Source organism: Pinus tabuliformis, chromosome 3_2 (assembly GCF_031772625.1).
Source record: "Pinus tabuliformis cultivar Carrire ecotype Pingquan chromosome 3_2, CPIR1, whole genome shotgun sequence".
NCBI lineage: Eukaryota > Viridiplantae > Streptophyta > Pinopsida > Pinales > Pinaceae > Pinus > Pinus tabuliformis.
This window is the reverse complement of record NC_142302.1, coordinates 265,468,904-265,484,144: the sequence shown is the minus strand read 5'-3', so window position 1 is coordinate 265,484,144 and position 15,241 is coordinate 265,468,904.

Sequence of the window (15,241 nt, the reverse complement as noted above, 5' to 3'; positions counted from 1 at the left end):
CAACCCTCTCTCGTTTTCCAGACTTTCCTGGAAGGGAGCTATAACCCCCTTAGCTCTTGTACTAGTTGAGCTACTAGTACGTAGGTGCTGACCTACTTCTTTTCTTCCAAGGACCTGGTTTCATTAATTTTCGGATTGGATCCATGAACATCAAATAATCATCAAGTACGTGTGAATCAACCAATCTCCTTTTACAATCAACTAATGAATCAACCGATAACCTCTCAGAATGCAGTAACCAGATAAGCAAAACCAATAATCTAAACCCATAATTCTGCAGCAATAGACAAAATGGCAGCCAACAAATATTTCAAGAAAAGTCTGCAACTTCACCAATATAAACCTGAAAATATCCGCACTACTGCTATGTCTAGCCTGCGTAGCTTCGCACCTGCTCTGTTTGCTCGACAGCGTACCTCCGTACCTGATCTGTCTACTGGACTACATACCTCCACACCTGTGCCATCTATCGGACTGTTCACCTCCGCACCTGCGCCGTCTACTGCATTGCGGACCTCCTCACCTGCACCGTCTACTGGACTACGTACCTCCGCACTTGCGCTGTCTACTGCACTGCGGTCCTCCGCACCTGCGCCGTCTACTGCATTGTTGTCCTCCACACCTGCGTTGTCTACTGGATTACGCACCTCCGCACCTGCGCCGTATCTCGCCTGCGGACCTCTGGATATACACACTTTATCAGTCCTCAATTGTACCCCAGACTGTCAGATCCACAGATCTGATCATGCGCCAAAGAGATCACGACCCCTCAATTGATCAGTCTTCTCATGCTCAGGTTTAATTTTATCTCATTAACCGATTACAAGTATTTCAGATCTTGTTCCACTTAAGATATTCAACATTCACAAGTGTCTAGCCAAATGATCTCCTTTCCTTTTTATAGGCAAGCCCTTACACAAACCATGGATCAAAACCATAGAAAGCCAATACAAGGGACCCAAAACCGGGGTTCAATATTTTAGATGCTATACCATGGACCAAAACCATAGGATCAAACATGTTGGACTAAATACCATGGATCAATCATAAAAATTCCCATGTGCGTGCGCTTTTCTGCATTGGAGTGAGTGAATTTGACGCCTGCACCTTTTGTTCAGAGAACCTGTGGGTATGTCCGCACTTCTTGTTCGGGGCACCTGCAGGTCCGTAGCTTTTGTTAGACTCACTTGCGGGTATCTCATTTTCTATTATTTTGAGAGCCTGAACATAGATTTGCCACTTAAGTGAGTTTCCATCAAGGACAACACCTGTGCCATAGCGGCAAACCTGAATCATAATGCCAACAATCTCCCCTTTGGACTTGATGTCAACCCCAAGATCCTCAAAGTCATTCTCCCCCTTTGTCATCAAGGGCAAAAGGTTATGCTCCCCCTGAGACCATGCTGAAAACTTTATTCTACTGTGCTGATCGTGCTCCCCCTGACTGTAGGCCAAATCTGCAAAAGAAATTTTCTTCAAGAAGAACCATAAACCACCATACACCAAATGACCTTACATATATTCATCACCCAACCAAGTGGGGTTACATCAGAAATTTACATATGACAGCCAATTACATTATTCATCCCGTACATAGGTCGTTACATGACCTTGAAAAAAGAACTATAAGACATAGAGACAAAACATTAGCAGCAATATTCAGATTAGCATCCATGTACTCCTTCTGTACATGCTCCTCCAAGATCTTCTACAATAATGCCAACAATGCATTATTAGAAGAATATATGCTCCCCCTGAACCTGTGCCATTCGGTCTTCGATCAATCCATAAACCAGCGAATGTACACATATACCCCATATGAAACTCGCGTACAACCAACAATCTCTGAAACAGACAAGATTCAACAGCAAGATGATGCATCAACTACCCCTAGCTTTTTCCTGAGGTATTCAAAGGTCTCCCTGGGCAGCGGTTTGGTGAGTATATCGGTAACTTGTTCCTTAGAGGGAACATACTCCAACTTGACCTTTTGTTCAAGCATTTGTTCCCGAAGAAAATGATACTTGATTGGAATGTGCTTGGTCTTTGAATGCATGATAGGATTCTTTGAAATACTGATTGCACTTGTATTATCATAGAAGATGGAGATAGGTGGAGTACAAGTGATTTGCATGTCTTGCAATGTTTGCATCATCCAAAGGAGTTGTGTGTAGCAAGATGCAGCAGCTACATATTCTGCTTCAGCTGTAGATAATGCAATAGAGCTTTGTTTCTTGCTGAACCAAGATACTAGTCTAGGACCCATGAAGAATGCACCACCACTAGTGCTTTTCTTGTCATCCACGCTTCCGGCCCAATCTGCATCGTATAAGCATGAAGTGTGAGATCTGTATCTCTAGGATACCATAAGCCATAGTTTTGAGTTCCTTGAAGGTACTTGAAGATTCTCTTAACTGCCTGAAGATGAGTTTCCTTTGGATTTGCCTGAAATATTCCAACAATTCCCACTGCATGCATGATGTCTGGTCGGGTACCTGTCAAATAAAGCAAACTTACAATCATGGATCAATAGGTTGGTTGATGTACTGCTGCCGACTCATCATTTGTGCTGAGGCTGCATCCTGTCACCATAGGGGTACATACTGGTTTCGAATCCTCCATCCCATATTTCTTCAAGATCTGCTTGAGATACTTGGTTTGTGATAGAAAAATACTGTCTTTGTTTTGTTGGACTTGCAAACCAAGGAAATATGTGAGCTCACCAAGCATGGACATTTCAAACTCCTTTTGCATCACCAAGGCAAACTTTTGACTCATGTCTTCTTCATTTCTACCAAAGATGATATCATCTACATACACAACAAGTATTAGCAACTTTTCATTATCAACCTTTATATATAGATTGCTGTCAGTTGATCCTTTTATAAAACCTTGTTGATGAAGATATTTATCCAACCGATAATACCATGCCCTAGGAGCCTGTTTAAGACCATAGAGAGCCTTTTTGAGCCTGCATATAAGATTTGGATCATTTCCAAGGATGAACCCATCTGGTTGTTCAATGTACACTTCTTCATTCAAGTCTCCATTCAGAAAGGCAGATTTTATGTCCATCTGAAATACTTTGAACTTTTGAAAGCTAGAGAGAGCAAGAAACATTCTTATAGCCTCAAGTCTAGCAAATGGTGCAAAGGTTTCTTCAAAGTCTATGCCCTCTTGTTGCGCATATCCTTTACAAACAAGTCTTACCTTGTTTCTAACCACATCTCCATTTTCATTTAGTTTATTTTGAAAATCCACTTTGTCCCTATGACATTGTTATCTTTTGGTCTAGGAACCAATTCCCAAGTGTTATTCCTTTCAATCTGTTCAAGTTCTTCATCCATTGCCTTGACCCAGCATTCATCTTTGCATGCCTCTCTTACATTTTGTGGTTCAGTGGAGGAAAGTAATGCCAAATAGCTTGAAGCTTCTGCAATTGTTCTTCTTGTTTGTATGCCTGCCTCCTTTTGCCCCAAAATTTGAGATTCTGGATGATTCTTTTGAACATACCTGGATGGAGTCTTTTATTCTATCCTTATCTATTCCTCTGGTGCCTCATGGGTTTCTTTTTCATTATGAACCTGATTTGATGTTGATGGATAGTCCTCATCATATTCGAAGTCTTCAAATCTTACCTGCCTGGGAGTGTTTTCTTTTTTATCCACCACTACATCAATGCTGTCGACAATTCTTCCAAGCCTTTTATTGTAACATTTGTATGCTTTGTTGTGAGGATAATAACCAAGGAGAATGCCTTCATCTAATCTAGGTTCAAACTTGCCAAGATTTTCATCATTATTTTTAATATAGCATTTGCTTCCAAAAATTTTGAAATGTTTTACCGAAGGAGTCTCACCATACCAGAGCTCATGAGGAGTTTGAGTGTTGTTCACCCGAATATTTGTCTTGTTGAGAATAACAACTGCAGCAAATGCGGCTTCACCCTAGAAGGTTGCGGGAGTTCCAAATCTCCAACATAGCACGAGCCATTTTTTGAACCGTTCTGTTCATCCTTTCCACCACTCCATTTTGCTGTGGAGTCCTAGCTGTAGAAAATTCCCTTCTTATTCCATGTTCTTCACAAAAGTCGAAAAATTCATTTGAGGTAAACTCCCCACCTTTATCAGACCTGAGGCATTTGATTTTGTGATCTGATTCATTCTCCACCAAGGATTTGAATGATTTGAACTTTTCAAAGGCTTCGTCTTTGTGCTTCATAAGTCCTATCCAACACATCCTAGAAAAGTCGTCAATGAATAATATGAAATATTATTCTCCTCGAGGTGACCTTTTCCTAGATGGGCCACATACATCAGTATGGACAAGTTCAAGTGGCCTGCTAGCTGATCCTTCCTTCTTTGGGAAGTTTGTTTTGGTTTGCTTACCAAACTGACACGATTTGCAAATTGTATTGTCTAGAATTCTGATGTCTGGAAGACCACGAACTACCTGGTATTTACATGCTTTCCTTATCTGTGAGAAGCTAAGATTCCCCAATCTTCTGTGCCATAACCAGTGTTCATCGTTCTTGCTTAGATAGCATTGATGTTGTCCTTCTTTGAATATGTATAAATTATTTGGAGTCCTTATACCTTTGATCACTGTTTTTCCTGTATCAAGATCACAAACACTACATCCATTTGATCGAAATATTACCTCTGTTCCTTGATCACACATCTGACTGACACTCAACAAATTATGCTTTAACCCATCAACATACATAACATTTCCAGATTTGACCTTTTCTTTCAACTGAACAAAACCTTTACCTTTTATGAGCGCAGGGGTGTCATTTCCAAAAGAGACCTTCTTCTCCTTCTCTAAGGCACTATATGACTGGAGTTTTTCCTTATCACCCGTCATGTGTTTCGAATAGCCACTATCAATGTACCATGGATTTTCTTTCCCTTCTGCATATAAAGCTATACCACATCTCTTAGGTTGTGGTTCCTTCATTCTCCATGTTTTGACACTTGAGGCGTGCTCCTTCTGAGTTGTTTGCCGAAACCTGCTCCTGCATTCGGAATCTTCATGACCGAAGTTGTTAAAAATAGAGCATTCTATTTCATTTTCAAGAGCAGAAAAGTTATTGTAGGTTCTTTTCATGATCCCAGTCATGCTCCTTTGTTTTTGAGCTTCTCTAGTCATGATTATCTTATAGGCAACACATTGAGCTGCTTTGTGGCCAAAGTTATGACAAGAGAAACATTGGCCATTGAAGAAACTCCTATGATTATCAAATCTACCAGCCAAATGATTGTAGTTTCTATTGACATCCATTCTTGAGGCAAATTGAGAAGGTTTTACCTGAGGCTGGTTGTAGCTTCTATTTGTCCTTAAAGTGGATTGTCCCCGATTTACCTTATAGTCTTTGTTCATTCTTGAGGTAAACTGTCCCTGATTTACCTGATGATTTCTATTAGGCCTTTGCTCGCTCCTCCTTGCTACATCAAGATAAATTTTGGAGGTGGATGCTTGAGATGCTTCTTCATTATATCCCAGACCTGTCTTGATTAGTGGAGAATGCTGCACATTGATAATCTCATCCAGAGTTTCAGATCCTTTAACAAATTTAAGATTAAGAGCTTTTGTTTTCTCAATCTCTTTTCTAAGACCAACAATTTCACATTCTAACTTTTCATGAAGTTTTTCTTTTTCAGCTAGTTGGAATTGCAGAGTATCAATAATCATATTTTTCTCTTCTAAACAAATTTTGAGTTTAGAAATCTCTTCATACAGACCTTCTTCATCTATAGCATCCATGAAATCATCATCTTCAAAAGCCATTAAGAGTATATAATTGTTACCTTGTTCATCTTCGTCACTATTTGAAAGTCCATCACTGTCTTCATGAGTGTAATAACTTTTCTTATTTACATTTTGTTTCTTGTTCCATCTGACAGGTTCCTTACCTTTATCAAGCTTGTCTTTATGAGGACACTTTAGAGCATAGTGACCGACTCTTCCACAAGCAAAGCATTTGAAAGGTAACTTACCTCTGAATCTTCCAGCACCCCGTTGAAGGTTCTTGACAAAATGTGATTCTTCGTCTTCTTCTGATAGATGTCCTGAATCATAGTAATCTCCTTTGCCTGAAGCCTTGAATGCAGCTTCTCTTCTGTCTAATGGTACTCCTTTCCTCATTTCGTAAGCAGTCAGAATTCCGTGCAGTTGTGACATAGTGAGGTTTCGTAGATTCTCCTTTTCTTCTATTGCAGAAACTTTAGATTCAAATTTAGGGGACAAGGATCTTAGAACCTTTTCAACCACAACAACCTCTTTTACTTCTTCACCCAAATTTTTCATACGATTAACAATCTCATCTACATGAAGGAAATAGTTAGCCACACTTTCATCATTGTGCATTCTGAGATTTTCATACTGAATTCTGAGGGTTTGAAGTTTTGCTCATTCTACCTGTTCATCTCCTTCATAGCTCAGAACAATCTTGTCCCATATTTCTTTTGCGGATTTATACTGCATAACCTTGACGAATTCTGATTGAGATAGACATCCTAATAGAGTATTAACAGCCTTTGCATTTATTTCATATTGCTTCTTACTAGCCGGATTTGTAGGTGTTGCTGACGAAAAAGTGTAACCTCTATCTATGATATCCTAGACTTCTGTACTAAGAGATTGAAGATAGGCAGTGACTCTTACCTTCCAATATACGAAGTTTGTCCCATCAAAAATCGGTGGCCTGATCGATGCTTCTCTCTCGTAGTTTCTCATGATGATAGACCTTCCTTCAAGCGATCAAGCTTCTTCAGAAGGACCTGCTCCGATACCAATTGTTGGAAATAATACTGAGAGGGGGGGTGAATTAGTATTATCAAATTCTTTTCACTATACCTTCTAGATTTATACTTTAATTTATTCTTCAGATGTTGATCATTAATTTGTATGTCAGTACCATATAATAATGAACAAGAACAAGAAAAACAGATAGTCACACCAAAGAACACCAGATATAAGGTGGAAACCCAATGTGGGTGAAAACCACCTGCTGCAATATGTCTCTATCTTCTTTCAATTAGAAACTTCTTTTTACAATGATTCTGTACTGGTGCAGTCCTTTACCAGTACGTAGGCTGCAACCTGCAGAGAGCTACAACCCTCTCTCATTTTCCAGACTTTCCTGGAAGGGAGCTACAACCCCCTTAGCTCTTGTACTAGCTGAGATACTAGTACGTAGGTGCTGACCTACTTCTTTTCTTCCAAGGACCTCGTTTCATTAATTTTCAGACTGGATCCATGAACATCAAATAATCATCAAGTACGTGTGAATCAACCAATCTCCTTTTGCAATCAACTAATGAATCAACCGATAACCTCTCAGAATGTAGTAACCAGATAAGCAAAACCAGTAATCTAAACTCAGAATTCTGCAGCAATAGAGAAAAAGGAAGCCAACAAATATTTCAAGAAAATTCCGCAACTTCACCAATATAAACCTGTGAATATCTGCACTACTACTGTGTCCAGCCTGTGCAGCTCTGCACCTACTCTGTCTGCTCGACAACGTACCTCCGCACCTGATCTGTCTACTAGACTGCGTACCTCCGCACCTGAGCCATCTACCAGATTGCGCACCTCTGCACCTGTGCCGTCTATTGCACTGCGGACCTCCACACCTGCACCATCTACTAGACTACGTACCTTCGCACCTGCGCCGTCTACTGCACTGCGGTCCTCCGCACCTGTGCCGTCTACTACACCGCGGTCCTCCGCACCTGCGCTGTCTACTAGACTGCGCACCTTCGCACCTGCTCCGTATCTCGCCTGTGGACCTCTGGATATACACAGTTTATCAGTCCTCAATTGTACCCCAGACTATCAGATCCACAGATCTGATCATGCGCCAAAGAGATCACGACCCCTCAATTGATCACTCTTCTCATGCTCAGGTTTAATTTTATCTCATTAACCGATTACAAGTATTTCAGATCGTGTTCCACTTAAGATATTCAACATTCACAAGTGTCTAGCCAAATGATCTCCTTTCCTTTTTATAAGCAAGCCCTCACACAAACCATGGATCAAAACCATAGAAAGCCAATACAAGGGACCCAAAACCGGGGTTCAATATTTTTGATGCTATACCACGGACCAAAACCATAGGATCAAACACGTCAGACTAAATACCATGGATCAATCATAAAAATTCCCACGTGCGCACACTTTTCTGCATTGGAGTGAGTGAATTTGACGCCCGCACCTTTTGTTCGGAGAACCTACGGGTATGTCCGCACTTCTTGTTCGGGGTACCTGCGGGTCCGCAGCTTTTGTTAGACTCACCTGAGGGTATCTCATTTTCTATTATTTTGAGAGCCTGAACAGAGATTTGCCACTTGAGTGAGTTGCCATCAAGGACAACACCTGTGCCATAGCGCCAAACCTGAATCATAATGCCAATAGTTATTTCATTTCTTATGCTTATGAATGAATCTTAGTTTAGTTTGGATCAGTATACGAGGGGAAAATCAAGGGACTAAGTTAGTCTCTCTCTCTCTATTTGAATCTAAACAACAATCAAAATTCATTCTCGTCTTTATTTCAAGTTTCTGGTTTTATGTAATCAATGATTTCTTTTCAATCTATAAAATTGTAGGGAAGGACAACTAGGACCTCCTCAATTAGGAGCCTCTTCCCTTGCATATTATATTGAATCATAAATCATTTAGTTAGACATAGAGTTAGTTGCCTACTCCTGCATATATTTTGCTAGCATCATCACAAGCTTACGAGTATCCCTGGTTGATAATTTAATGAAAGCAATTTAAGCAATTAAATTGCCCAACATATATATATATATATATATATATATATATATATATATATATATATATATATATATATATATATATATATATATATATATATATATATATATATATATATATATATATATAGTTATTTATTTTTTGTTTATTAAAAATGATCATTAACAAAAATAAGGGTCACTGGGAAAATTAACCATCCAACAAATTCGCCTGCTTTCGGGAGCTAGGTTTTATGCCCCAGTGTTGGTCAAATTGTAGGACACTTAAACCTGGCCCATTACTCAACTTTGACCACAAATTTGACTGGCTCTATTTGCTCCATACGAGCTCATATTTGAGTGTCATTTGCACCGTTGGAATCAGGGGGACGAGCACTACGTTCTTGTCCTAGTTTAGGAGCATTTTGACCACTTTGAATTTTGACCCTTTTTGAGCCCTCTTGGACCTTTGTCTATGTCTGGAGCCACTTGGATCAATCCTCACCACTGAGGATATTTTGGTCCTCCAAAAGCATGAAAATATTCTGTAACTTCTTTGTACCCTGTCTGCACTACAAGTGTCCTAATAGGTCACCCTTCCTTCTCCTTCACCTTTGTCCTTTAGAGCCATAAACGATGAGCTGAAACCTGCACCCTTTGCAAACCTGTATTGCAATTCTACAAATTACATGCTTAATTTACATGAACAACTAATGGCCCAAGCATCCCATACTTTCCATGAGTCTATAACACATACTCTGTGGTTAAGTTTACATCAAAATGGAAATAATACCCCAGTTGTCAAAACAAGGCCAAAATATCATTGTTGCTTAACAAGTGATGGAAAACACATCACCACTTTTACATTTTAAATTGCAACAAATGATTTACAAAAATATGGCCATGACAAGCTAACATATCTAGAAACCATTTAAAACTAATCAATGTGAATGGGTCATCCCCCTGTGGTGGATTTGTTTGTCGAATGATTTTTTCAACTGGTTCATGCAACGATGCTTTCTCTTTAAGGCACTTCTTTAGGTGGAGCCTCCAACACATGGCTCTTTGATGACCACTTCTATTGCAATGACTGCGATAAGTCTTCTTCCTCCAGATCTTCTTAACATGTTTCTTCCTTTGCGGTGGATAAGGCCTTTAATGCCTCATCCTCTTTCGTGCTGCCATTCTCTTCCAACAATCAACAAATATTTGGTTATGTAAACCAGAAAATTTACATGTTTTTCTATGCCATGATTTATGTCCATCATTAACAACATGATTGTAATTGAAATGAACATTCGAATATTGAGACTTTTTGTACCTTTCCTTGTTGTATCTAGTGTAATTATGGTGATGAGAGCTTGCCTCAGCTCTTTCCCTACAATGGGCACTGCCATGGGATGATGACGATGTGTTCCCATCATTCTCTTTCCTTGAATATTTAAACAATGTCTCAGAAGCATTTGACGCCCTTGAGCATTCTCCTTCGGTGTATCCCAAGCCTGCAAATTGAGGTCTTTTCACATCCTCCAATGGCTGAGTTATGCCTTGGCTATTAACACCAAGTTCTTCTTCTTCCTTATACCTCATCCTCGTAAGGAGCCTCAAGTTGCCCCTGTAATTGGTATCTCCACATTTCCAACAAAAATTATACTAGGTGAAGATGAAACTAAAGGGAAATCAACATCTTTTACCTCCATTATCGAGTTGGAAATAACTGATGAGGACTTCTCATCATCTATTGTTGGTGGTTCGCTGGTTGTCTTGGTGCATTCCCCAACTTCCTTCCTAACATACCCAAGTCATGCCTGACGAGGTAATTCCTCTACTTTGATGGGGTTGACAATGCCTTGGCCATTAATTCCCAAGAATTTTCCTTAATATCACATTCTCTTCAGTAGTTTGGAGCCAATTCCTATGGTATGATTTTCAAAAATAGAAAAATCATCATCAGGAAACATACATGAAGTCATAGAATTAATTTTTACCTCACAGGGGTCATGCTGCAACTTTTCCAAGGCTTTGTCCTTAGCTTACATCTGTTGTAGCAACCTCTATTTCTCCTCTTTCTCTTCATGTAGAAGCATCTTCAATTCAACGTTATTTCCTTGAAGAATCTGGTGGCTATGCTTCAGTTCTTCCAGTGCCTCTTCCGTGACTCCCAACTGAAGCTACAATCGTTGCTTTTCCTCTATCTCTTATGGTAGAGCTTCATACATTATGTCCATCTTTTTGGACACTCTGAGCATGGTATCACACATCTATTTGTCATTGTCCATTGCTATACGTTCCATTGTTCACGCTCACAATTCACATCCACGCAAAGACTGCTCTGATACCAAGCTTGATTTGAGTTGACTCAACTTTCGGATTTAACCAAAATCTTTTTCTTCCATGATGTAGTTAGAATTGCATTTTATAAGAGCATAGATGAACATATATGCATGCTTAAGCAAATGGAAACATAATGATGATCATCAAATCATAAAAAAGAGACATTGATAACGAAGTTCATCCAGTGTGGACTACTCTTCGAGCCCAGTGTCAAGATGGTGTTGGCTACCTCATTCAGTGCTGGAAATGGTGAAGATGTACATGGACTATGTTTTCTGTCATAGAACAACACGTGACCTCTACATGAGTGGCAAAGTCTCTCCATGAGACGTTCCACTACAGGAACTATCACTCACAATAGACCTCCTATTAGCATGACTTACACATGGTGACAATGAGTATCCCGCCATCATGGAAAAAAAGGGATCTCAATCAAAACATACATAATGCTCCATGATGAATACATCTCACATGAAATAAACACAATGATTTTGCATCATACATTAAGCAGGAATCGAAACAACATAGTACATCTCACAACAAATGATCAAAGAAGTAGATGACAACAACACTTCATACACCTAAACTCTGATGTTGGTTAAAGAATAGAATACTCAGTTGCTGAGCTGAATGCACCATCGAAATCATGGCGTCGAATGGCATAGAATCAACTGTCCATGCTTTGAAATCACACACCGTCACTCCAATCTGGAAAGTGGCCGAAAAATAGAAGGCCATTGTACAAAAATTGACTGCACCACTGAATTTGTGTCGTCGAGAGGTGTAAAATCGACTATCCAATTGTTGAATTATGACACCAGAAAAATTTGGGCCTGTAGGAATATTTTAGATTCCCCCCTGTGATTCTCCAAAGATTCCCTCCTCTGGGTTGACTGGAGATCTGTAACTCAAATTAGAAAACTGATCTCGCCATTGAGATCCCTGTAGAATTCTGGGAAGAATGAGTATATAGTTGGCTGCATTCTGGATCTAGGAAATTTTAGCGTCCAAGGAATCTGGAAGATTCCCTCAAGATTCTTCAAAGATTATGCTTTGTTGGGAATATGAAAATATGTTGCTCAAAAGGTGAATCCGACCTCTCTATTGTGTTCCCTATGAAAATCTGAGAAATATGGTTGTAAACTTGATTACATTCTGACACTGAGAAAAATTACCTCCTAAGGAATCTTCTACATCAAGAGAATATTCTCTGAGAATCTATCTTGAAATGCATGCCAGCAAAGTTCTACATCGGCATCCACGTCAGGGTTCAACACTACAAATCATGGTTCAACCTACAATTAAAATAATATTTAATTTGGAAATTCGAGTCGTCTTCTCCCCTCGTCGCATTGAGAAACAAGCATTTATATTGGCTAGGTGATGGGCCTTACAAATCCACCTCCTATGGTCTAGTGGTTATGGCAGAGAATTGGAGGCGGGGTGGACGAGGTTTGAATCCCAGCGACCCCCCAAACTTAGCATATAATTTTAACAACTATTTAGGAAAGGTGCATATAATTTTTAATATGGCACGAGTTTGTTAAAACTAAACGGTCGCATTAATGTTGTGTCATATGCGGTTTGGAATGTTTTTTTGTGTGGAGGAATCCGGGAGGTGGGCCGACCAGGTTGGTTGGGTGGGTTCAACCCCCACCACCTCTGATTGTGACAAGTGGCATATGGAGGGGTGGCGGGTCTGCCATTGGTGGCCCGCTTACCAAACAACATGTTTATATATGTTGGCATATGGTGGTTGGGTTTGGTGGGGGTCATGGCCCGTTGGCCTATATTTAATTTTTTTTTTAACATATGTTTGTGGGGGGAGGGGTGGCAGAGTTCATGGCCCACCACCTCATTATAGATATATATATTTTTTATTTTTCTTGTTTTATTAAAAACATTGGTCATTTTTAATTTTAATGAAAATAAGTGTCATTGGGAAAATTAACCTTCCAACAAATTCACCCGTTGTCGGGAGCTAGGTTTCATGCCCCGATGTCGGTCAAATTGTAGGAAACTTAAATCAGGCCCACTGCCCAAATTTGACTGGCTCTATATCCTCCATACGAGCTCAGATTTGAGTGTCATTCGCACCATTGGAATCAATGTGATGAGCACTACATTCTTGTCATGGTTTGGGAGCATTCTGACCACTTTGAATTTTGACCCTTTCTAAGCCCTCTTGGACTTCTGCCTATGTCTGGATCCACCTGGATCAGTGATGATCGCTTGAATTCCTTTTCACAACACACATTTTCTTTCTTACGACCCTATCTAAGGAAATCCTGACATACTTGTCACAAACAAATAAAAGAATTAATACGTGGAATATTTAAAACCCTAACCAGAAGATGTTGAGAGGCCAATATTTTTTGATGTGACCTATTGAGCTTAGGGCATGTATATTTACATTTACATTGTAAATCTGACCTTTGAGCACAATCTTGAGAAATTCATACTTTCTATCCCTTGTTTGACAGTATAAATGAAGAATGATTGGTGTTCAAAACTTGTCTCTCTATTCAAGAATAATTCAGTTGATTCAAATCTTTCTTGAGAAATCAAAACTTTCTGAGGCATATAGTAAATAATATATGGGAGAGTTTCGACCTCCTAATATAATCCAGATTGTGAAACAAATATCAATGATAAAAACTATTGTTAAATTGACTTATTTCCTATAGTAGCAGAGCTAATATGTTGCAGTGGTTTGCTAGTGGATATTTAATGTCTTTGTTGAGGTTGATCTAGATCACAACTCACAATTTTTTTCATGCACTTATTACATTGATTTGGATTCTGTATAGGTCTAATATCTATTGCCTTATCTTCTACAAGTGATGCTTACATGATTTGTGAAAGCAATCATGATCTAGATTTTGATCTCAGTTTATAGTTCATGGAAGACTCACACATGATTCCTTTTGCTATATGACAAATAATCTATACATTGTGTGGAAAATTGAGAATGTGAAATGTATTTAGTGGCAGAGAACATAGATTCTTGTAGCAGTGTTAGTAAGGTCCATTTACATCAATAGATGTTGTTATTCTAAATGCTAATAAGTACATATTAGGGTTACAAAATTGACCAATGTTTGTTTTACCTAACCAGACATTTAAAGGTAGCTTGTGGAGGTGTATCAGTTGAAGATTCCAAAAGGCAGATGAAACCTAGACAAAAGCATGAACAATGGATTTATACAAAAGGGAAGAATTGAAGGCATCATTGACACGTTGAGGAGATGTTGAAAGTGTTGGACCTACATCCATTCAAAGGGGTGTCCTCGACCTGTTTTCCCTATTATACCTCACACCATTTTGGATAGGAGCCTAATCCAGAATATGGCTCGATTACCATTTTATTAAATTTTTTCCTTGTCTCTAACTGCCAGCAAGAGAGAGGAATGTATATGTGCCTTTGAAAAGCAAGTGAGAGTTCCTGGTGAGTGTTCGGTCATAGGTGTATCGAAGTTCTTCTACTATGGAGGGAAAAATAATGTGATCCTCTAAGAGAGAGGTAGCAGTACCACTCTAGTAGAGACACACACAAAAATGAGAGATCCATCATCCATCGTAATAGTCCACAAATATGTGATGGTCATTGTGACCATTACAACACATTATCATTATGATAAGCACTAAAATAAAAAAAATAGTTCAACTACTTTAGTACATGTGAAAACAAACATGAATCATAAAAATTCACAGAACAATATTACAAATATTCATAATCCATGCATGAAGAACGTGTTGTCTATCAGGCTTCATACATTAAGTAAAAGTCCCAGGAAACATGTATACAACGAACACCACTAGCTCCAATAGTGGATTATTGGAGCCATTAATTGCTCCCCAAAATAACTAGCTTGTCTCTTTGATGCCTTGTGGGAGGAGCCAAGGTGAAAAGTACTTTGCTTGTATAATGAGGGTGTATATATAATCAATGGGGTGATCATTCACCTCCCTTGTGACTCTTTGACTACCCTCATGACTGTTTGACTTCCCTATGACTTTTTAACTTTTACATGACTCTTCATATTCTGTAAATGTCCTTTGGACTTCCACTTTACAATATATTTTCAAATAAGAATTTACATATTCCACAAAATTATGTGGCATATGATGACTCATGAT